Source organism: Scaptodrosophila lebanonensis, unplaced genomic scaffold, assembly GCF_003285725.1.
Source record: "Scaptodrosophila lebanonensis strain 11010-0011.00,11010-0021.00 unplaced genomic scaffold, SlebRS2 tig00000043-arrow-pilon, whole genome shotgun sequence".
In the NCBI taxonomy this organism is placed as follows: Eukaryota; Metazoa; Arthropoda; class Insecta; order Diptera; family Drosophilidae; genus Scaptodrosophila; species Scaptodrosophila lebanonensis.
The window spans coordinates 8785988-8811609 of NW_022060545.1; positions in this window are offsets into that span (position 1 = coordinate 8785988).

A 25622-nucleotide genomic window follows, 5' to 3' on the forward strand; every position below is an offset into this window, starting at 1 on the left:
TGTTCTCGGCAATTAATAACAACAAGTTACCCGCCGCGTTCAACTTGTTGCGCAAAACTAAGCATTGCTTTGCAGCGGTCAGCAGAATGCTCTCTGTAAGAATGCAAAAGTGAAAGCAAAGAATCAAAAATCCTAACTGTAAATCGGCTCACGCGCCTGCAATACGTACAAGTATAGGACGTAGCAATAGTTTTCGGCAAAGGGCAACAACAAGTTACGCGACGCGTTCAGCGAAGCCTTGCTCTGCCGCTGTCTGCAGATTGCTCTCTTTAGGATTGCGAAAGTAAGAGAATGGATCAAAAATAATAACTGTAAATCGGCTCTCGCGCCTGTCGTACGCAATGGGCGCAATAGGCTACGCGACGCATTCAATTTGATGAGCAAACCTAAACCTTCTCTGCACTTGTCAGCAGCATTCTCTCTTTAGGAATTAAAAAATGGTAACTCTAATCAGCTCTCGCGCCTGCCATACATTGGGGGCGTAGCTTTTGACTATTATTATTTATTTATTTATTCTTTCTTATTTTTATATTAAACCGTAAGTAGTTTCTAGGAATGTGCAGGAGGGTTGCATTTTCTATTGCCCTCGAGTTCTAGCTACTTTTGAGACACCGACTGTTGAGACACCGACTGTTAATTGAAATCAGTAAATTGGAATAGAGGGACTCATCGATTTTCGCCAACACTTTCAAGACACTGTGAAATATTCCCGTCCCTAGTCTGCTTGTGCGTTCTTTATCCAACGCGTTTGATGCGAATTAATAGAGCGTGTTAACCGTTGTGCAAATTATAAACATAATTAATATGGCTATGTGGCTGTATGGCCTACACCAGCAGCAGCAGCAGCAGCAACAACAACAACAACACCACCAACATGCTGACCACAAATGTTGACTGCCGTTGGTGCTGCTGCTGCCGCTTGTTTGTTATTAACCCGTCCTCCTACCTAACCAGCAAGCAAATGCAAGATTCATTTAAGCGATAGTGTTTACTTTTGGCTTGAGGTTGTTTGTTGTTTTTGCAGTTGGTGTTGGTGTTGCTGTTGTTGTTGGTGTTGCTGTTGCTGTTGTTAGACCCAACTTGTTTGCTGATTGATTTTGCATTGCCAGCTGGACATTCATTAGCAAATGCCTCAGAGCGGTATGTAATGCTCAATATGCATATGATTGTCTGTTGATTGTGTAAGCAGATGAGCTCAACAAGATTTGGAGAAAACATGCACAAACATCAACTTTGTCTAATCATAGCCTCCGTATAAAGTTTGTTGTAGTTGCAAACAAACATGCTCCTACACATGTAGATGGGGCCTACTTATGGTCAGTAATCTAAGAGGAGTCTGTGAAAATGATGACAGCAGAGCTCGAAGCTGAGAGGCAGAGGGAGGGAGTTTATTCAAAGAGAGCTGTTTTTATAATTGCTAAATGGAAAATTGATTTCAACTTCAATTGACTACGGCCGTATTAAGGATGGAGAAATGGTACGAATGGAAATTGTATAATTGAACGAACAAGACCAAGGCTTAATGGCATCATTGGCTAGAAAAAACTGTTTACAGACTTTTTATAAGTATTCAAAAAATCGATGACTTGTCTCTGGACTTCTAATGAATTTTGATTGGCTTTAATTAGATTTGATTGATTTTTAAAAATGCATTCTTAGGTACAGGCTGCATTTTCATAGTTTCGCATTAGCTCGTAAACGATGTTTTAAAAATAGCAATTTTATTGAACATTTTAATGAACAAGTTATTAATTAGTTATAAATAACAATATACATGACAATTAACAATTGACTGAGGATTTTTAATTAATTATTTGCGGGAGAGGAAACCTGTAATTGAGGCATTTCCTATGCAAGCTCTCGTAACTTGTTGAACTTATTAATTAATTAATTACTTTTTTGATTGTCTCTTTTTTGCTATTATTTTAAAAAAGGAGGCTTCAATTGCGAGCCATTCATTTGATCTATAACAATACTTGAAATAGGAACTAGGAATATAACATATTAAGCACTATTCAAAAAAATGAATCAAATATCCTGTAGAATAATCTATTTTCTATCACTCAGTCGTTTGAAATGCTTGATGAAAGGTTGAGCCACTACGGATGAACCACTCTGGCTATTAAAATTGTAATTTGAAATTAATTTTTCGTAAGAAATTATTACTAATTTGATCAATATTTGAAGGTAAAATTTGACAGCTTTTCTTTTTAATTGCTATTCTATGCACTTTTTCGTCACTAAATAATTCTGCACTTGACAAATACAAGTATGTAAGCAACTATAAAATACATATGTATTTAAAGTTTTTATATTCATTTCAATAATTTTGTGAAAGCTTTAGCGTTTCTATCTGTATTGTAAAGTATGGAGTTTAATTCATTAATAATTACCAATTTTTCAGACACATAGCATTGACTCGTTCCTTGTAAGTGTTTGTAAATCGAACTTGCTTTGATGTTAGAGAGTCCATCCTTAGTGTTTACCTTTGCCTGATTGACAGGACCAATTTTATAATTTAGGTATAGAACACATACTCATTCTCCTCAAGCTCATGCCATATCATACCCTTAGTTAGCCTTCAATGCCATGCCATCTAGAATTTCCCACAGTCAACTCACATCAATGCCAACTTATTGGACAAAAACCCTTACAAATTAATGCCAATATACGAGTACGTAACGACATACGACAAAGCCCAGAGACGGAGAGAACCACAGAAGAGACATGTCCAGAAAATTATATTTACACCACTTACATATAAAATTAGTTTGTACAACTGCCGCAGCTGTCCGGCAATGGACAGTCTGGCCTCCAGCCACTGGCCATCAGTGGTCTGTTGTCTGTTGCCTGTAGTCTATAGTCTATAGTCTGCCTCCCCGATCAGCCTGCCACGTTGACTTATATAAATACATTAAGTCACAAATCACAATTTTCCGACGCTTGAAATGAGCAAACGGAAGGCATACATTTTAAATGGATGTGCGCGCTTTTGGCCTGGCCAGCAAATAAATAGCCCGCGGCTACAAACGGCAGCCAGCAGCAGCCAGCAGCAGAAGCAGTATCAGCATCAGCCCATGGTGAACGACGATGCCGTTGCCAATGCCGCCAACTGGCTATCAAACCAATCAATGCGTCTGTGGTCATGGCAGGTTGGGGCTCAACAGCTGGCCAAGTAAAGTGGCCAAGTAGACGCGTTGTCGCATGTTTGTCGCCACCAACTACCGAACGAACGAGCGAACGAACGAGCGAACGGACGAACCTTTCTGGCTCTGGCCGGTGCTCAGACTCTGCTGCATCTCACTGATATGGCAGAGGGGCTCCGAAATGCATATGGGCGTACTGTGCCCACGCCCACCTGCAATCCGCGCAGTGGAGTGGTGACGGCGACGGCGACGGCCACGACAACGGCAACGGCTTGCGTTGCTTTGCGTGAGATTGGATATCAATCTTTTTGCAATTTGGTATGCAATTTAAAATTCATGAAACACATTCCTTTGAGTCAAAAGATGCAGGCAAATGTGCAGACGCACACACATACGGACAGACAGACAGACAGACGGACGGACGGACGAATGGACGGCCTCTGTTGCATGGTTCAGCTTCAGCCCCAGCCTCAGCTTCGGCCCGCACAATGCCTTGGCCATTGAGTCCTGCGCTCAAATTGCCGTTTGCATTATTTATTTGCTTCTATTGATGAGCCAGCGAAGCAAGCAGGCAGCAAGCCAAGCTGAATGTTGATGCCATCCCGCTCTCTTGATGTCCAGCCGTACACAAGCTGGCAGAGATGGCAACGTGGACGTGGAAGTTGTGTGGCACGAACTCGACTCTTGGCGACAGTACCGCTTAATAATATTAATTGGAATTAAATGAAAATTTATGAAGTAATTGAATGTTGAAAGTGCTGCTAAATATATTTGTAGTCCTGAATTAATTAATAATAATAATTATAGTTCAGCTGGTTCGTAAACCCAGAGGGGTTCGTAATCTATAAGATCGAACCTTCAACATTAAAATATCGATTGAAATTATGTTGCGCTTGGGCAGATTTACACAAGTCTGCACTTTTAACCTTCGTATTTTCAATATAGTTCTGATTGCCAAATATATTTTTAGACCTGAAATAATTCTAGTTCTAGTTGGTTCATAAACCCAGAGGGGTTCGTAATCTATAAATTCATTCAAAAGTGATTAAAATAATGCTGCGTAACTTAGCGCTTGGGCCGAGTTACACAAGTCTGTACTTTTCACATTTGTATTTTCAACATATACCCAATTCTGTTTTTACACGATAGATTGGTTCCTAAAAAAATTGTATAAAAAACCGTGTAAAAAAGACATTTATCATATGAAAAATAAATCGTGCAAAATGGAATAAAGTCGTGTAGCCATATATAAAATTTTTAATTTTCAAACCGTGTTGTATCGAAATCGTGAAAAAAGACCGTGTAAAAACAGAATTAGCTGTACTATAGTTGGCACTATTTGGTTCTGTGAAATGATCTTTAAAATCGGCTCAGCTTGGAGACGGATACAGGCCGAAGTCAATAGTCGAAAGCGTTTAAGAATTCGCTGGTATTGAACTGCTGAAAATTGGACCGTCTGAAGAACGTTCTTCAATATCTAAGAAATCTGAAACTCCTTTGACTTAGCATTTTATTTCTGTGGAAATCGATTATTCTTTATAATTATTTCTTTTGCAATATGTTTCGGTTGATTTGGATTCACATTATACCATTTTTTAGCTCATTAGCCAGCAGGAATCCTACAACTGTCGCATTAGCTGTAGGCCGATTCGGAACACAATTTAAAAAAGGAAACACCTTGAATTTTTTCTTAATGGAACTTTTATCTAAATTTAAATTGTATTTATTGTAATCCGGCGATTCCTGTGCTGTTAACTTACTATCCTAGTCCAAGAATTTGCATATTCTAACGGGTCTTTGGAATGGCAGTTGCTTATTTGGAATGTCCAGACCATTAACTTTTAAATTAATTACGACTTTAATTTTAATGAGCATCGATAGTAATTGAAATGATAATTCTGATAAATAATTTCCTTTTTTTTCTCCAGCTTTTCGTGTCACGAAAACGACCCATGGCCAATCGCTATGTGCTTTGGGTTTGCGGCATTACTGCGGCTCTTGTGGCTGTGGCAAGTGGCTGTTGATGGGTGATGGGACCATGGGGCTGACGCTGTAACTGTGATTGCGACTGCGACTGTGACTGCATCTGTGGCATCTGCCGCGTTGAATCTCATGCTAAGCACCGTTAGTTGTTTAAAATATTATACAAACAACACACACACATATACATATACACCCATGCGAAATGTTCGCATAGCATAAAAAATAAAGAAATTTTTGCAGTTACTCCCTCGCAGCCCCTGCCCGAATCACTGGCTCTTTTCCGCTATTAGTTTAATGTTTTGTTTATTGTTGGCCATGGCCACCGCTGTGCTGGGCTGGGCTGGCCAGAGCTGGCCCATCCCGCCCCATCCCGGACAAGCCGGACACACCGACTGGCGTCAGCGGCGACAACAACGACAGCGGCTCATGTTGGTGCGTTTGAATGGCACTCCACGGCCATTATGTTGAGTAGTTTCGCAAATATGCCAAACAGCCGGCAAGTTAGTCGACTGGCTAGTCGATGTGTGCGTCCGATTGGTTAGGGTAATGGCGACGACTACCAGCAGCCATCGGCAGGCAGTACGTGCTGGGCACGTTGGGCAACAATTGAATGGCCCCCGGTTCGTGCAATTGAGTTTGTCAAAGCAAATGCACTTTAATGGCACAACGCCTGCTTGTTTTCATTTTTCTCTTCTTTTCCAATTTTTGTCTCTGGGCGCGCATAAAAATTGATTTTTTCAATGCGTTTCTTTTTTTTTTTTTTTTTTTTGGCCACTAAACACTTAATGGCATTTAGCTCTTGTGTGTTTTGTGGAATGGCATACTTTTTGTTTTGGAAAATCTAAACTACGTTAATTGCGTCAAAATATTGTCAGTTGAAGCGATTTGACAGGAGTTCGTTATATTTGAACATGTTTTGCAAATATTTGAAGACCATATTCATGCTTTGGTAATACTCGTAGCATTGAATCATTTACACAACAAGTTATGGAAACTAATATAAGAAATCGATTCATACTTTCCTCTCTCATTATATTCTATATTCTCCTCTATAAAAATTTAGAAAACGAGCCCATTCAATAAAATAAAAATATTAATGCAATTTTAATTATATCCTTATGCTATAACTATTTTCAATACACGAACAACGGGGCGTTTATTGATTTTAATAAATAAATCATTATTGGTTCATCTGCAAAATGTATTTCAATAAATGCTCATAATTCATAATATTACTGCGAATTTGTAGTTCTGACAGCTTTTTTACATATTTGAATTACTTTTTGACTTTTATATCAATCGTCTTAAATGCTAAGATATATTGAAAACCTGTCAAACATGTGTTGAAAAACAAGAATAAAAATGCAAATGATATCGGATACTGTCAATATTGTATTATTTCTTGCGCAATTGTAGTTCTTGTTTAAAAAATACAACATTACTACATAAATGTGTGAGACTTAAATATTAAAGAAGACTTTATATATTTACATCAAATTATTAGGTAATAGCACAAACAAATATGTTTTCGAAGGGCTGGCTTAAAACTTGTATGGCATTGGCAGCAATTTTATTTTTCTTAATTTGTAATCTTTTTTTAATTTTCTCTTTTGAAACATATCTTTATATAATTAGTACTAATAGAGTATTTGCAGCGAGAAGATTAGAAATTGGTGAAAGCATTTTAATAATTATTAGAATAGATTATGCATTTAAATTTATATTTAAAAGATAAGTTAAACTATTCACATCAGAACATTTATTTAAATAAACAAGTACTTATTAAAGAACTGCTGAGACGCCTGAAATGGAAGAAGGTACAACTTCGATATGAAATTATCTTAAGCCGGCATAATAGAGTCCTTCCATCGACCACAGCATGTTCATATGAAGGTCTAATTATTGTTGAACAAATAATTATAATTATTCTAAATTAATAATTATAATTTTACTGTCGAGTTTTACTTCAACACTTTTAAAGTGGAGAGAATAGTAAAATAGTTAACTTAACTTACTAACTTATCCTAATTCAGAGACTATTCAAATTACTTACAATTCAATTCTGTAGTCTGATATGAAAATTATATATTAAGAAGGGGGGCATGTTCATATGAAGTCCTAATTGTTGTTGAACAAATAATTATAGTACAATGATTATTTATAAAGAATTTAGTGTTTATTTTTACTGTCAAGCTTTACTTCAACACTTATGGGGTGGAGATAATAGCCAAATAGTTAACTAACTTATCCTAATTCAGAGACTTTTTAAATTACTTACAATTCAATTCTGTAGTCTGATCTGAAAATTATAATTTAAGAAGGGGGAAGCTCGATTTTGAGTTCCTCTGATTTACGTACCTTCCGTTGTTCTCCTGGAAAACCCCTTCAGCCTTTATCTATATAATTTTGGTAATGCAAGTTTAAACTTTCCCGCTGCACACAACTCCAAGCCACCCCCAGCCCAGTCGAGGTTACTGGAATCGTGGCAATTTCGGTTGCTTATTAGATTATATGCATTACTATCGGGTGGGAGGGCGCGAGCATTAATCCAGCCAGAGCACGCCAACTAGAAAACCGTTATTACCGGAGTAACCACGGCATCTAACATGTTAAGGTTGCATGTTTCACACAGCAACAGTAGCAACAACAACAACAACAACAACAAACATTGGCTTATCTCTTGACTGCCCTTCTTGTTTCGCCAACAACTGGCAACGTCTTGGGTTGCACATAATTTTTGTTTTTTGTTTTTTTTTTTTGCCGGGGGGGGGGAGGGGGAGGGGTGCGACTTTATCGAAAGACATGTAGAGCTTGCAAGTTTTCAACGGATTAAGCTGATTAATATGGCGCGATAAAAGTGCGGCTCCAGGTTCCTGGGTTGGGGGCTAAAGCTAATCCGTGCCTGAATTTTTGTGGTCGAAGGGTAAATAAAAATATGTAATGCCGTTAGTTTGCTTGTTACAGTTGTGGTTGCTCTTGCAGTTGTTGTTGTTGTTGTTGTTGCCATATCACAAGTCAGTCAGTCAGGTAACAGAAAACTTTAGTTTCCTGTCTGCCAACTTTCTTATGTACACCAATATATATATATTTTTGAGTTTTTTTATTTTGCTTGCTGCTGTTGTTGCTGTTTTTTTTCATTTTTTTTTTCATTACTACAGGCAGCCACCCAGGCGCATTTGGTAGGCGTCTAGCGGTAACCGAAAATTTACGGCTTTTTTATGTTAACATTTTTGTATAAAATTTCAAATTCGGTTAGCATCAAATTACGTGCATGTTGTGCATATTTCTTGAACTGCCCGCCCGACTGCGCCATGGCTCGACTGGATAGTGGGCGAGTGGGCGAGGCTGGCAGTAGGGGAGGCAGTGGACAGGAACAGCAGCAGCAGCAGCAGCAGCAGTGTACGAGTAGGCGCCAATTAAAAACGTTTTGAATTACATTGAAAATATCATAATTCCATAGAAATAACATGAATTTAACTTTCGGACCCACAATCACAAGAAGGCCAAAGGCAGTGGAGGGCCGTTGAGGGCCGTTGAGGCGACAGCAACGGGCAGGAGGAGGGCAGCAACAATGTTTGAGGCGGTCACGCGTAATGCGATACTTTAGCAAAAGGCTAAAGAAAGGGCCAAGGGCAGAGATGTGGGGCCGAGGCAGCAGTCGACTGGACAAACCTGACCACAAATCAGCTTACCTCAAACACTTTTAAATCTTCTCAATGAGCTCTGAAGCTGCTGCCAAGCGACTACAACCACTCACAGCCACAAAATCAGGCAGTCGACTGTATGCGCATTGCACGTAAACAAAAATTAATAAGCCGGCCCAATGCAGTTGCATTGCAGTCATGGCAGTCTTTCCTCTACACAATGCACATAGCACATTGCACATTGGTTGCAAATGCCACAAATGGAAAGTCTTTAGGCTCTGCACTCCTAAAGCACCAACCATAATCAGCTTTAAACAATTTCCCATTGACGCGAAATTTCAAGAAAATCAAAACACATTTGCCAAAATTTTGTTTTATGATTTACATACAACTATGGTCCCTGTACACTATAAAATATATGAGCGTTAATTTCCACTCTCTGATTTCAAAAGCGATGTATTAAAAAGCTGAAAGTTTTTCAACTTATTTTTGCCATAATTTTGTCTTTTTGTATTGATAGCATAAAGCTATGTGTCATAAAATGTCATTCCCAATAAAAAGCTATAATAATTAATTTAAAAAATGCCCTTTTTTAATATTTACTTTGCATGTGGAAAATACAAGTATATATAATTCAGGGCCAGCATAGAGCCTATAGATGAAGGAAAGCAAAGAACTATAAGGCTATGATTTCGAAAACTAATTATACAATTTAAAGTAAAGCTGAACAATTTAGTTATTAGAGGGATATCTAATGCATATACTTACAACGTTTTGACTTGGAAGTTTTTTTTGTGTGGTTTGTTTAAGAGATTGAAATTAGTTTCGTCCTTCTTCCTGAGTGGTGCATAGTACTAAAAAAAAGTAAGAGCAATTTGCTCATTGAAGAAAAATAATAATAAATAATATAATATATTTATATATATATTTATATATTTATATATATTTATATTTTAGAACTGAAATAAAAAAATTTTCCGGATTTCAAGACTAGATTAAAACTTTTGTGTCTATTTCGGTATTTAAAGCAAATGGGAAACAATACAACATTAGCATTATAATAATTAAGTGCATGTCTCCCACAATTGCAGATAAACTAATTTTAAGAAGTGCATAACTGATTCGGATATAATCGGATATTGAACTCTAGTACTACTACATACATGACAGTCTTCAAGTATTTTCAATATTCACTTGAGAGCATATTAGATCGGTTCTGGACAGTTTTTGTTTTTATTGAAGTCAACCATCGTTTTGTATAAACTAAATAATACAATTAATTACACAGAGCTTGGGAAATTGAAGACATTTTTATGTCAATTATTCCCTATAGCTTCAGTAAAACTTCAATTAGAAATTGTTCTCAATTTCTTTTGAAATTTCTTTGCAACTTAACTTGAAAATAAGCTTAATATATAGATCGAAAGCCATATATACATATTTTTTTAGATTAATCATAGACGGAAAACTGTAAATTATGTCTGCGATCTCAGCCATTGGAAGTTAAGTGATTGATTGTGATTGATGAAAAGTGAAAAGCGGGAGCATTTATCATTATACATGTACACGTCTACTATATTTATGCACTTTAGGCCAATACCTACAATTTTTCTACCAATGTGCCGGGAGTCGAGAGGCTCGACTATCGGCTGTCTAAAAACATTGGCAAATTGACCAACGGCTCCTATGGCTCTGTGTGTGCTCCTATATATAGCAGTAGTAGTATACGCTTAATAGCCCCCGTCGGTGCAAACCCACTTCCACATCGGTTGCCTATGCAGGCAGCTAACATGTTCGGAGGCTGGGGCTCGGGCGTCATTTACATGTCCAGCAAAACATGTTTACATTTTTGCACTAATTTAATTTTTCTTAGTTGCTGTTGTTGTTGTTGTTGCTATTTCCATTGCTGCTGTTGTTGTTTATTTTCGTTTTTGAATGTGTGTATTGCCTAAATTGCTGTTGAGTTAATTTAAATTGGTATTTGATTATATTTAGCCGGGCAAGGCGGTATGGTACGTATGGCCAACTCAATTAAGTCTAATCAATGGATTAGTGGCATTTTTGCATTGACTTGCATTATGGTCAAGCGCCTAAAGTATTTTTCCAAGTCAAATGCCGGGCATATTTTGGCCTGAACTCTAAATGGCTTAAAGTGTTCACTTGGCCTCCGTGTTTCAGGTAGCAGACGAGCAACAAACAACAAGGAATAATAGGAATAACATCCAGTCTGCCACACTACCACTAAGTATGCATGTTTTGGGCATTGCATGTCAAATGAAAATTAATTTTGACACTTAAACAAAAGGATTTGACTTTTAATCCTCGACTATAAATGGCATGTGTAGACCTGGCACGTATATATAGTATTCGCATGTGTGTGTGTGTGTGTGTGTGTGTTTGTCTGCCTCGGTGCAGCTTAAGCCAAAATAATGAAATTTTCCAACAAAGCAACACCTTTGCGACGATGACGAGGACGACGACGACGACGACGACGACGTCATCAACATCAACATCCTCATCATCACCAACATCGTCCTCCTTATCGTAATTTTCAGACGATGGTCTGGCAGCCAGCAATTTGTGCAGACTTAGTAGTTTTAGCGGTGAGTGGCAGGAGCAACACATCGTGGGCCAATAGGGCAGGTGTGCTGAAATTCCAAAGCACCTACAAACAGTAGCTTGAAAGCATTATTCAGCACCGGAAGCCAGGTGGAAGTTATTAAAAAGTTATGTATGTTCAGAAGCAAAAACAAAAAAACCGTATTGCTTTCATAAATTTAATTTAAGCAAATTTTTGAATAAGTCGATGCATTTTGAGAAACATTTTCAAATTGAAGTAAATATAAATAAGAACTTATAGCCTTTAAGCATAACATGAATTAGAAATTCATTAAATTTAAACACATTTTTTAATGAATCTAAAAATTTAAAAGTCACTAAGAAAATCACTTGGAATATGTAAAAGTTTTAGAAAAAGATAAAAACATTTCATACATATATTATTATATTATTATTATACAATACAGCATTACAGATTTTAGATCCATTTTACTGCATACGGTGAAAAATCCATATGCTTTTAAAATTGTTGTGTATATTTTTAAATTTTCATAATTAAAAGCGTCAATTTTTTCATTTATCTTTTTCTATTTTGAAGGAGCTTAGCATACTTTGGTTTCTGTATTATTCAATGAGTTTTGTTTCTTATGCTTTCAGATATCATTAATTAATTCTTAACTTGCAATTAGTTTACATTTTTTATTAATTGCTGCATAATATTTCAATTTTTCTTAATAACGTATCTAGCAACATTTGCCCGAACCGGTGATAAACTGGACTGGTCTTTATTACAAATTATTGCAAATTTTCTACTCTATTTTTGAATATATTAATTATCTAATTGTCAACAACAAGAAATAAATCTATTAGTTAGAGAGACCGAGACTTGTGACATTTTTGTAGAGCAGTAGTACTTATTTCAGTTTCGTTTCAGAAATAAATAAATTTTTAAAAATAAATCTTTTTTATAGCATTTCGTTTGGTTGATAATTTGTTGATAAAGGTATACGATATATGTATGTACTTATTATTTGAACCCAACTGAAAGCCTCAGAGAACGCTTCAACACATCATCTCTACAACTGTGGGAAGTAATTGAAAAATACAGTCAGACTTCCGTCGCGATTTAAATTTATTTCCTGTGCGAGTATTGTTTTTGGATGTTAAAAACCTACACCCGAAAATCCACTTTCCATTACACTTGTCACTAACAGATATCAATATTTTGGTTTCCAAAACTAACTTAGAATTATAAGCTCTAGTCCTATTTTTTTCAAAAATAAACTCACAAATATATACTACAGCTAACTAAAACTTTAACTAAAATATGACTTGAATTGAAAACTCATATATACTATATTATAGAGTTTGGAGATAATAAAGCCTGCAAGAAATTGTCCTTATATTTATTTAGGAATTTTAAATTACTTTTCTTTTAGGTTTTTAGATAAAGTCCAAGTGCGTTTGGAATTCGCAACAATCCGTTCAGCATAGCGCAACAAAACTATTTGCAGTTATTGAAGGCGTTCACACAGTTTGTCGGAACGGAACGAAACGAATATAGTAGTGCCAACCTAGTACAACTAAAAACAACACCAACAACAAGGACGAGGGTGCCGATGCCGATGACGATGCCGACGACTGGCCAAACCCCCTGGAGAGGAGTCAACTGCAATTAGTGAGATTATTCGAGTGGGCGCGTCAACGACTTTGGGAGAAAGAGAAGCGAAAGCCATGACCAGGCTAGCGAGGATACGAGTGTAAACATGGGTTGGCAAATATGCTTGTCCATAAATACACACTTACACACACATATACACACACACACACACACACACACGAAATACAAAGGCAGTGCACCTTTGAGTCTATACATACATACTTGTAGATATTTTTTATATTCCAACTGCATCAATAGGCTGCACGACTTGCAGCGAAATGAAAAGTGTCATAACAATCAAAACAGTTTGGCGACTCTGACGACAACTGTGCTCGTTTTAATGACTCACTAAATTATTCATACGCCATGGATGCCCCATGGATGTAAAGCGTTTTGAGTCAGTGAGCTGTCGTTGTTGCAGCTCTGAAGCTCTGTAGCTGTGTAGCTTTTTGTTTTAAGCACGCCAAGCGCTAAAAGTAAACAAGGCGCAATGAATTTTCAGGCAGCCAAACAAAATGAAAAGTCAACAAACTGCTTGGTGAAGCAATTGCTGAGTGGTGCGCTGTTGGGCTGGTGGTGTGGTGGTGTGGTGGTGTGGTGGTGCAGTGGTGTGGTTTGAGTTGGCGAATAGGTTCACTTGTGGGGTTGGAGCTGCTGAAGCATATGAATATGCAATGAATGCATGGCTAAGATGTTGTCAGCTGCATAAGAGTGCAAGGGATGTGAACCAATACACATAAGAGTATGAATGGCACCGTGTGTGTGTTTGTTATTGTATTTTGGCCAGCGTTAAAGTCACTTTCTACCCTCTCGCTTAAATAGAGGGATCACATGACTTGATTGCTTACACAGACCACATTCAAACGTACATACATACATACACGCATATAGAACGATAGATAGAGAAAGGTGGAGGTGGAGAACATGCCATCAACAATCACCAGGCAGTTTTCAATGTCTGTGTGTTTTACACACACACACATACATATATCCATATCCATATATATAAATGTATATATATATATACATATACATATATATCTGTATTAATATGAAACGCTTTTGAGCACGTAGCAACACTTATGCTCGGCATTACATGGAGCAAGTGCCGCTTGGATGGCACGACAATCATGACGACAATGACGTCGTCGTCATCTCCATTGCTGACGTGGGGCCCTGACGGCATCATGCGTGCTCTCTACTCCACTGAAGAAAAATAAATCGCGTAGTAAATATTAAAAAAAAAACTAGTATTTTGTTCGAAATTTTATTAAACAAAAATTCTTGTTTTTTTTCACTTTCCTTTCAATTGGGGAATTATTTAATTGTACTTTGGATTTTGAATTGCAGTTTATTTAAGAGTAATTGCTATTGTCGGGAAATTTTTCATTGTCCTTTAGATTTTGAACTGTAGTTTATTTGAGAGTAATTGCTAAATGAAAACCCTGCAAAAAGTGAGCAACAAAGGCTTTCTCTAGAGTCATTTGAATGAGCGAAGGATCCGTATAGTGCTTATCGCATCAGTTGCAAAAGCTTTAAGGCAGGTCTTAAATATGTTTTGTGCCAAGTAAAATTAACGCGTAAAATTTGTATAGATCTCTTGGACAATGAGCTTATACCGTTTGCAGAGCAATTTCATGGCAATCGATAAACATTCCAGCAAGACAGCGTTGAGTCCAGATCTTAATCCTATAGACGATCTGTGGGGCATACTCTCCTATAAAATATTTGCATATTTCAAGAAGAATGACACCCTAAAGCAGCTTAAAAATGGAATTATAGAGTAGTGGGCACAAATTGAATCGTTTACATTAAAAAATGAATGAATACAAAATTTTTAGTTTTTAGTCGAGTGCATATTTGTAGGTATTTTGTTATTTTGCATACATAAATATTTTCTATGGGGGTTTGAAATCAAATTTGCTTTTTAATTTAATAAGAATTATAGGAATCGTGTTTTTTTGTGTGCCAGCACAACTTTTGAGTACCATCTTAAAATGGCTTAAACGCCATTTCATGCTTGGCACATATAATTATTTTACTAGCTACAGTTTCGAATGATACAGTTATATATGCAAGTATAGTGCTAGGAAGGAGTTCGAACAATGTGTTAGCTAAACAGTTTTCAAAGAAATATTTTTATTTTCCTACATGCCATTTAAACACTCGAAACTTTGAGCAACACGTATTTGGTGATCACTTCGACTTACAACAAAAGCTTGATCTATTGTTTTTTTCTTTGGTTTTTTTTTTTTTTTGCCGTGCACCGGCGGCCAGCTCGCTCGCTTTCTGCTTGCCATGCATACTCGTAGATACGAGTACGTATTTCCATTACCAAAATGTGGCGCTGCCTGATGATGCCAGCCTTACTGCCTGCCTGCTGCTTCTGATGATGATGTATCATGCATGAAGCATAAATTCATTTTGAAGTGCCGTACACTTGTGTCTCAGCCACAGCCACAGTCAGAGCCACAGCCTCGGCATCAGTTTCAGCCTCCGTTGGTAGCTTTTGTATCAGCAGCTGCGTCATCAGCAGCCATGCCTTTCTACCTGTTATCCTTTTTGTTGTCTCTCTGGGGTTTGGGGTTTGGGTTAAAAATGTGCACATTCTCTTTCTTTTTTCTTGTTTTTTCGATTTCGTCTTTTGCTTGAGCCTACACTTCATTTAGCCGGTGCGTGCTGCCTGCTGCCTGCAGCCTGATGTGGGCTGCCTTTGCATTTATTGGTTGAAGTGTGTTTTCCTTTGCCGCCTTCTTTTTATTTTTTTGTTGTATTTTGTATTTTGCATATGCATTTTACATCTTTCTCAAGCACTACACACACGCTCATTATCAAGTAGCGTGCATTTTCTTGACTGATTGCAATGGACTGGGCTGAGTTGTGCCATGTTTCTTGCTAATTAGCAAGGTGGGGAAGAGAACTCGAATGGGGCTGCGAACCTTGTCAATAGAAGCTGACGAGTCATGTCAGCATTTTGACGGGTTTCCTCTAAAAGCGATATATTTGAGGTAAGAAGTTCATTACCTACACAAAAAAAAAATGAAGCGAAGTCAACAATTAATTTATTTTCGCTTTCCTGACAAAAAATAACATGGCCCTAAAATCTAAAGCCATTCCTTTTTTATGGATAATTATTGTATTTTTTCGAAAACAAAAATATGCCAGTTGCAAAATTGTTGTTACACAGTTTTAAAAATATTCGAAATAAACACAGTTTTTTCGAATATTTTCTAAGCATTTCTAGTTAAGAAAAAATATCTTTAATTCATAAAAAAGTCAATTTAAAAATCTATGTAATTATATTCCAGCATTAATTTTTAATTATTTCATACTTTTATTAAAGAATGATACTTCAACATTAAAGAGAAATACATTTTCAAAAATAATTAAAGATATATTTTTTGATTATAATTTTTGTCCTCTCGTCTATTAATATTTGTTTATAATGTAAGCGTTTTTGGTAAACGTAAATATCTTTTATTCTTGTATAACGTATTTAGCGATGTATGGGCATTTTTAAAACTTTAATGCCTGCAAACGCTGAGCAAAAATGAAGGAAGATAAACCATGGAAAAAATAAATAAATCTATAAATCATTGAATATTTAAAAACATTGTGTTAGTTTTTGAATTTATTGTTTAAATTTAAACAATAAGGTTGTTTCCGTAGTTTGGTCGATAATATGTAACTAAAAGTTATAAAAATCATTGCTTATTATTCATTTTCGTTTTGCAATCCAATTATTAGACATCTTTCTAAAATGGATCAGAAAAGCGCTCTAGGTTAAGAACAAAAATTGTATTTAAATTGGAACATGATTTGCCGAATTTAGTGGAAGGAGAAACAACATATTCCATTTAGAAACCACAATCTTTTGAATTACTGACATAAGCAAAGCTCTAGCTCTCTAGCCTTATCTAATACCCCATGTCTTTATTAATCGTTTTAATTGAGTTGTAGTCAAAGGTATCTGTGGTTGTAGCTACTGTTGTTAAGAGAGGCTTAACAATGCAATAAAAACATATTTTAAAAGTTATATGGCCAGCTATAACTTAATAAAAAAAATTATAAACATGTTAATAAATGCCATGGCATTTCGAGTGATATTAAAAAAGGCAAGCAATATTTTTTGTTGGTCTAGCTGCTGCATATTTTTTAAGCGCATTTTAAACGGTTTATTAAACAGCTACAACAACAACAACAACAATCGCGTTAAGCTGCATGACGTAAAGTCGAGACACACACACACACACACACTGCTGCCAAAATACCAATAGCGAGTAAACTTGGCTTACAACAAAATCAAAGCAACACTTTTAAGTGCGCTGCTGCTGCTGCTGCTGTTGCTGTTATTGTTGTTGTAGTACTTATTGTTGTTGTAAGAATAATAAACAAGAAACAACTTCTAAAAACAACTTTCATTTTGTACTTGTCTAGAAACCAAAAGCAGCCAACACGCCAGGGCATTCGAGCACTTGGCAATGCAGGCGGCCAACAAAAATATAAAAGCAAAACATAAAAACTTTATAACAAAAAAAAAAAAAAAAAAAAATGTAAAAAAATATATGTATATATTCAAATAAAAAATAAAAAAACAAACGAAAAAGTGAACAAAACGCACACCAAATGATTGTGTTTAATTTCCAATTGAGAATGAAATTCGTGGGGCTGGTGTCGCCGTTGCACGTTTTGTAATTAAGTTGGAGTCGCTGCATAATTAAATTAACGTCTTATTGACTTAGCGCCGGACCGCAGACTGCAGACCCCAGCCCGGACCCCAACCACAGCCCCGCGCCATGGACATGGAGCGCTGGCCACGGACTGTTGTTGTTCTTGTTGTTGTTCTTGCCGTTGGGGCTGTTTAGGCTGCTGGCACGCAACAGCACCCACGGCGCCCGTCGCGTTGTACTTACTAAGTGGAACTGGTCACTGATCTGGATTAGCAACAACAACAAGAGCGCAGACGTCAACACAATCACCACAAACACACACACACATATATATGAATATGTGTGTATAGGCAGTTGGCTACGATAGTCGCAAAATATATTCATATATTTTGGTCGTCCATTTTGGTCGGCATTTTATGGATTACCGGAATAGACATTTGCTTTGACAAAGAGTTTCTTCAACCAAAAATGTCAAACAACTTGCAAATATTTATGAATATGTCTGATTAAGGATTGATTGGGACTCTTTGGTTACATGTTTCCCCTATTGCCTTTAACATATAAAGTTTCTTAAAAAATGAAATAGCTAAACAAATATTATTTATTTTTAATTGATTTGTTTAATTTTCTTTAAGATTGTAAAATATGTTCATCTCACAGGGATATATTCATATGAAACAAAAATTGTTTGCTCCTGAAATAATGATCATCATTATTTTGTATTAATTTTTTAATTGTTGACAAAATACATACGTGTCTCAACTTTATTGGATTTACGTACAGAATTTTCAGATATTTTCACAGAACTATCATTCTTTTCATACAAGGAGAGGCACGTGATTTTGAAATGAAAGTAAATAGCAATTAATTTCAAATTTTGTATGAATGGTAATCTTTATATCACTGAATATTTTATATTCATTTAAGCAGGGATTTTATATAGTTTATAAGTTAAAAACAGAATTTCTTTCAGGGGAAAAATATGATTTTGTTGTCCATAATATTTATCACTTTTAGTTTCTTTAATGTACTTTTAAATTTAATTAATAAATATATTCTTTTTTGGATGTTGTTTTCTCTTTAATAGTTTTCAAGCTGCTATTCATTTGTATTTGGTGTTTTGTGAAAATTTGTATCAGATTTTATTTTATTTGTACTATTATCGCTGAATTAACTTTTTTTTTGAACATTTGTAATTATTTATATACTTTTTGGTTTGATTCTAATTACTGGATGGCTTCGCTCAGTCGCCTACTAGCCTAGCTAACTAAAGTTGCTTAAGCAAACAAATGTTGGTTTAAACAATTTGATTCTAGTATGTACTTTCATTCAAAATTCGACATACTAGTCAGAGAAATTATGGGCACTAGTGTAGCTAGGAAATGTTGTGGGGACAACGCTGTACCAAAGCGTGACAGGCATGAATTAACAATTTGAATTAATGTCAGTTACTCATGGCATGCTGCGGCTTGCGACGAAAATTATGCTGGCCAACAGTGAGAGGTGGACGGGCGAGAAAAAGGGAGACGGAGAGGTAGAGGGGTAGAGAGAGGGGAAGAGAGAGAGAGAGGGGCGCAAGGGTGATGTGGGCTGGTGTTGTGGCTTGTGGCCTGGGCCTAGGTCTGGTGACTGGCTGCGAGTTTAGTTTAGTTTTAGTTGCACTTACTAATTTCTGGCCTCAACTGACTGAGTGACTGACTGACTGGCATTGATCTTTGCGTTTTTTGTTAGTCTTGTTGTTGTTGTGTTTTTTGCGTTAAGCAAAATGAAAGGAAAAGTTAGTTACGACTGTTGTGCTCTATAACTAGAGGGAAAGGTAATTGCATTTTGTGGAGAGTAAACAAAATGTGAAAACAAAATGTGAAAAAGGGAAAGGTTTTTTATGTGATTGTAGTGTCAAAATGGTAGCAAGTGGCGCCAAATCAAACGGAAATGTCACAACGACTGTGCGCCGCTTGAATATTATACAATATTGTCACGTGACATGCATTTGAAAGAGGCGCACGCACAAGGGATGGGCGCGTGAGCTTCAAATGTTGTGCTACCAGGAGACCTTACGAGAATTTCGTGATTGCTTATGCTAGTGAGTCACATTTTGAAGTCCTTTGACTCCACCATAAGGATTTAATGCCGCTCTTTACTTAATTTACTTTAATTTCAACACAAGGAAAGGCCTAAAGATTGGCGTTTTCGGATCGCTTTATATGCTACGCTTCTCCTAGAACTGTAAATAAGCTCGGAAACTAGTTTGAGTAACAATCAGTATTGCAAAAAGCATTCTTGTTTTTTCTACTATATAAAAAGCGAAAGTTTTTAGCTGAAATTTGAAAGAAACTTGCAGATAAACTTTTGGTGACCCCGATGCAGTTCAGGTTTCCTAAGAATGAAAACCATTCTCTCAATGCTTATTTCAAAGAATTGTTTAGTTTTCGACACATATTCTTCACCAAAATCTGTTTTCTTTCCTAATCAAAATAAATAGTGGACTAAAAAATAAACAAAGAAACTTTCTAGTCTAGTGTTTCGTATAATTTTTTAAACCCAAACAAATATAATTTTTTTCTAATTTTTTAAATCTTTAATCTTTATTTAAGATCTAGTACTAGTTTAAAAAGTTTTTAAATTTGTTTTAATCATGCTTCTGTCATGATGGTCAATATTTTCAAATTGTTTGTAAATCAGAAAGGTAAGTGGAAAGGATCCTTACAAATAAGCATAAATATAAAGCTTGATCGACAGTAATTGTAAATACTAAACACTCTCGAATTGTACATATATACTAAACAGCCTCGTGAGAGTCGTGACAATTTTTAAGTTATTCAATCATGTATTTCTAGAATACTATATGTAAACATTACGTCATATTCACATCGTGCTAAGAATTTTCTGATTTAATTTAAGTTCATACTGGCCATGTGTTCTATTATTATTGATCACATCATTTGCCCATCTCTAAGGCAAGCGGAGACGTACTACGTTCAAGTGAAAACGGAGGCAATTAAAGGGCAGCAACGAACCAAAATAGCCCGAAAAAAAACAAAAAACACACACACGAAACAATAGGTGTGAGTGTCAACATGTCAAATGGTCTAAATGTCAGCTTAGCACGCGAAATTCCTGCGCAAAACTTTCACTGGTCAATGTCATAAAAACAAGGAGCATACTTCTAGTGAGTGAGGCCCTTAAGTCAATGTACTGCCAGCCTGAGTGCTCGACTGCTTGATTAGCTGGTACGAGTAATGTCAAAGTGTTGCCGCCACGAAGCCGCAAAAGCGCGAGAATATTAGCGAAATGCAAAACCCACTTTGATGTTATTGTTGTTGTTGTTGTTATTGTAGCTGCTAACTAAAACCGGCTGACGATTATTTGCTTTTTCATACGAAAAACTTTGCGCGTTTGAAGTGGCATATAGTTTTGCCTCTTAACGCACTTTCTTGGGCGCCTCTGCCCCCCCCCCCCCCCCCTTCCCACACCCTTTGCAACGTTCCAAGTATCGCTTCGCAAGATGGCGGAAATGCTTAAATTTCAAAGGCAAAAAGCCGCTCATAACAAAACACACACGAACACACACAGTGTGTGGAGAATAAGAGAGAGAGGTAGGATGGTGATGGGAAGGGGGAGGGGGAGGGGGCGGAAGACTTGCTTACACACATGTGGATATGTTTTAGGGGGTGATGCACTTGGGGGCTGCAAAGTTCTGTCCTTCTTTTGGGGGTTGCTTTAACTCGGCTGTGTGTGACGACACTTTCACTTTTCTTTCACGCCAAAGTTTTTATTTGACTGTCACATTGATTTTTTTTTTTTTTTTTTTTGGTTATTTTATTTGTGTTGTGCGCATTTGATTGGAAGTGTTTGGAAGGGTGGGGCTTGTATGTGACGGTAGTATATTTCATAGCTAGAGGGTAGCACCCAAAAAAAAAGAAGAAAAATACAAATAAAAGGCAAGAATACAATACATAAAACGATTTCAAAGTGAATTTCACTTGGTTTGACTTCAAAAAGCCGACACATAAAAGTAAAATCAGATGACAGATTAAGGCGAGCTACAAAAAAAAAATATATATATATATATATACACACATATATAAGAAATTACTATAGAATAAAGCTAAGATCTGGCAGTTGCAGTTTCACAATTTTGCTTAAATAGACCTTAAAGAAATACAAAAAACAAATAAATTTAAATAAACTTTAATGGGTAGAAAAATTTCATTTACGATTTCAAAAAATATCTACCTCAAAAATATTTTTTAAAATTGTAGTTTATGTCGAAACTTATTTTAGGAATTTAGTGAAAAAAAGTTGAAAGTTATCTTGAAATAAATTCGTTAAGTCAGTAAATATTAATTCAGTACTCCTGTATCTCCAGAAGTAAGAGAAGTATGTATGTATGTATCTTTGTAACTAAAAGCAGTCTCTTTGATCTCTTAGTGCTGTAATTCTTCATTTATCCAATAATATTTAAGCATAAAACGGCACTGACTGATTCTGTGGTTTCGTGACTTTAAATATTTTAATAAATTTTCAACTAAATGTATTTTGTATATTTGGTATCCAAGCTCAAATATCTTCAAAACAATTAGTTACCCTTCTAGCATTGCAAGCTTTATTTTTTGCTTTCAACAGAAATGTCTGAGGTCTCTGGGCCATAACATGTTCCACATTATACCAAATATGCTAATGTGCAAATCAAACAGTGTGGAAATGTGCTGCTCGCCACATTTGAAAAATAGAACTCAAATTAATTTTTAATTATATGCTCCAGAGTCAAGCCCACAAAAGCCCCAACTCAAGGTCAAACCACACATAAATTCTGTTGTCTATACAAACCGTTAATGTAATAATTCATAGTGTCAGTATTACGAGAGGGGATATTGCAGGGGGGAGGGCTTAAACTAAGCCGCCTTCAGTCATTTCTATATCATTCTGGCCGTCGCATCAAAATCAAATTAGTTCCAAGCGTTGATTTTCTTCAACAGCTAAAAAGTTGAGCTGGCTCGTACAAACAAACAAACAGTATGTTTGCAGTATGATTGTACTCGTATGTAAGTATGTACGTTTGCTTGTGGGTTTGTGGCGCTTCATGCTTGTTGATTTCCAGCTAATTTGCGCTATGCAAGCGCAACACTTGCCCCAACACAGTCCAAGCATATATAAATACATTTCAAAAATTGACTACACAATACAATAATTATAATGGTGGCGCATTTATCGCCACGATCAGCATACATCCGTTTTGATTGTTGATGTTGTCGCTGTTGCCATTGTTGTTGTTGTTGTTGCTGTTACCAGTAATTAGCCAAACCCAAACTAATTTACATGATATTCAAGCGAACATCCTTTAATTTCAGCTTGGCCATATTAATCTAACCTTGACTGTGGCTGTTGCTGCTGCTGCGGCACCAACAAGAGGCAAAAAAACCAACATGGAAACAAAACTAAAACAAAACTGGGCTTGCTTTAGCAAAATTTCTCAAGAAAATTTACCGCAAATAGTTGGAAAAATAGCCACGACCAAAGTAGGCGCAGAAAAATGCGCTGTGGCATTTGTTGGCCAACATATCAGCCAAGTGGCATCGGCAGTTTGCACACACATGCACGCGGGCGAGTCGAGTAAAAGCCAGGCTGGGCAGCTACACTCCGAGAAAAAAGTTGCACCAATTTAAATTTCAAAACATATGCATTAGTGATAATCCGCCAAGTGTTTCAGATTTGCAAATCAATAATTGAACGCATTCCTTTCAATGAATTCTCCCAGTAGTCTCTGAAGGCTTAAGTCGAATTGGATTGATTTCTTTATTACAAATAGTGTGACCGTATTTTGCGTACTTTTAGGAGCAGCTGTGAAGTTAAGCTAAATTTATTAAGCATTTAAATACCTTCTCTCTCCCTTATTGATTTTCTGTTTTATTCATTTTCTTTTTTGATGATAAATGTAATTATAATTCAGTTTAACTATAACCGTATTTGTTATTTATTATTTTTATAAGTAAGCAAAAAAATTATAATTAAAAATAATAAAATCCGCAATTTAAATAAACATGGGAAATCTAATAAATTGATGATTGTCACAATCAACGGCTGAAATTGGATAACCAGGAGAGAAATAGAAATAAATCTCAGTATTTTCAAATTGGTTGTGAAAAGTCGATGCAAATTTTAATTAATAATTCATTCATTTAGTTACCTAAGCCTTTTGTTTTTCCATTTCCTAATCTGCCGTAAAGCAGCAATACATCACAAATGTGCAGTCGCCCCTTTACTGCTACAGTAAGGCACAGATGGCAGCATATTTTAGTGGAAAATTTACAATTTATCAAGCTTGAAGGATTATAGAAATTAAAAGAACTCATAACTTCGTATTGATTCCTTATTTTGTATTTATATAAGACCAACATTAATATGAGAAGTGTAGATAAATGTTGTATACTTGTAAAGAGCTTCACAAATATATCACAATTAATAAGTGTAATTAATCAATTAATTCAATTAATCAGTATAAATATACAAATTTATTTTTTCACATACATCAGCATACTAGTCCTGAGATTAAATTTCATGTAATTTATTAAAAGCGAAATAAAAATGCACCAGAAAGAATCATGTATAAGGATTTACATCATCCCTCAAAAATAACTGGTGATTGACCTAAATATAATGATAGGGCTAACATGTGATTAAATAATTAATTTTGATAGAAAAAATAAACATTTGTTACATCAATCATGCCTAATTTAATTAAATCATGAACTTCGCAAGCAGTATCGCTAAAATCTGGAAAGGTTTATGGATTTTCATTCTTTGCTGCTTATAAATGTAAAAGGCGATTTACTTCATTGTCAATCATGATGATCTTCCGCTGGTATTCATAAACATCAGCATTCCTCTTTAATATGTGTCGTACAATCAAATCACTATCGATAAGAATACGTTTATTGAGCAACTATTTGACTTCAATCATTGTTTAATAATGCCATCATTTTGTTCAGTGTATGAAAAACCAGACAGCGAGTCAAGCCAAGAAGAGGAACGCAGGCAGGCCAGGCCAAAGCGGTCAACGGGCGTTGTTGGCGTTCATCATTAGATGCAGACGTGAACGCAAACGCAGGCACGTCAGGGCCATGAACTTGGCCATCGCTGCTGACCATCAAGAAAGCCAAGCGATTGTCAATTGATAGTGGCATATGCACATATATGTACATAGTCGTCATACAAAGTCGTGGCCAACAAGTGGTCAAGTGGGGAAATAGTCGCATAGTCGCCTAGCCGAATGACCAAATGGCAACCTCATTTGCATTTCCTTTGCCGCTCCCATCCGCCCCCTCTCCACCCTCCCCGCTGCCCCCTCCCCACATGCACAAAAAATTTGTCAAATGTGCAAAACGAGGCAACGCGTACAAAATTCTTGAAAAGTCAAAAAAAAAACCAAACAAAAAGTTATAAGAATTTTACAAAACGTAACCCTCCCACACACACACACATGTGTATATGTGTAGATGGGTGTGTGCCACGCCCCCTCTACGACTCTTGACTGCCTGCCGGGCTGACTGCTTTTTCCCCCTTTTGTTGTCATTTGCCCGACTGTTTTGTGGCTGCATTGCTGCAAATGGTCAAATTATTTCCTTTTCCGTATTTTGCCGTTTGCGGCTTTGCAATTTCTTTGCTACTCGCCATTTTTTCAAAGCATTCACGCGCACGAAAGGATTTCTTGTAATTTGGGCTGACTTGAATAAAGGAGAGCTGGCAGAGGGGCGGTGGCTGTGCGCTGATGAAAGGGATTTTCTGGCTGCTGCTCGACTGCCATTCCGACTGCGATTCCGACTGCGATTCCGACTACGACTCCGACTCCAACTGCGATTGCGACTGCGAGTTCTACTACGGCCACGACTACGACTGCCAACTGCTTTTTGGCGACTTTGCAGATTTTTTCCTCTTTCTTTTATATATATATATATATATA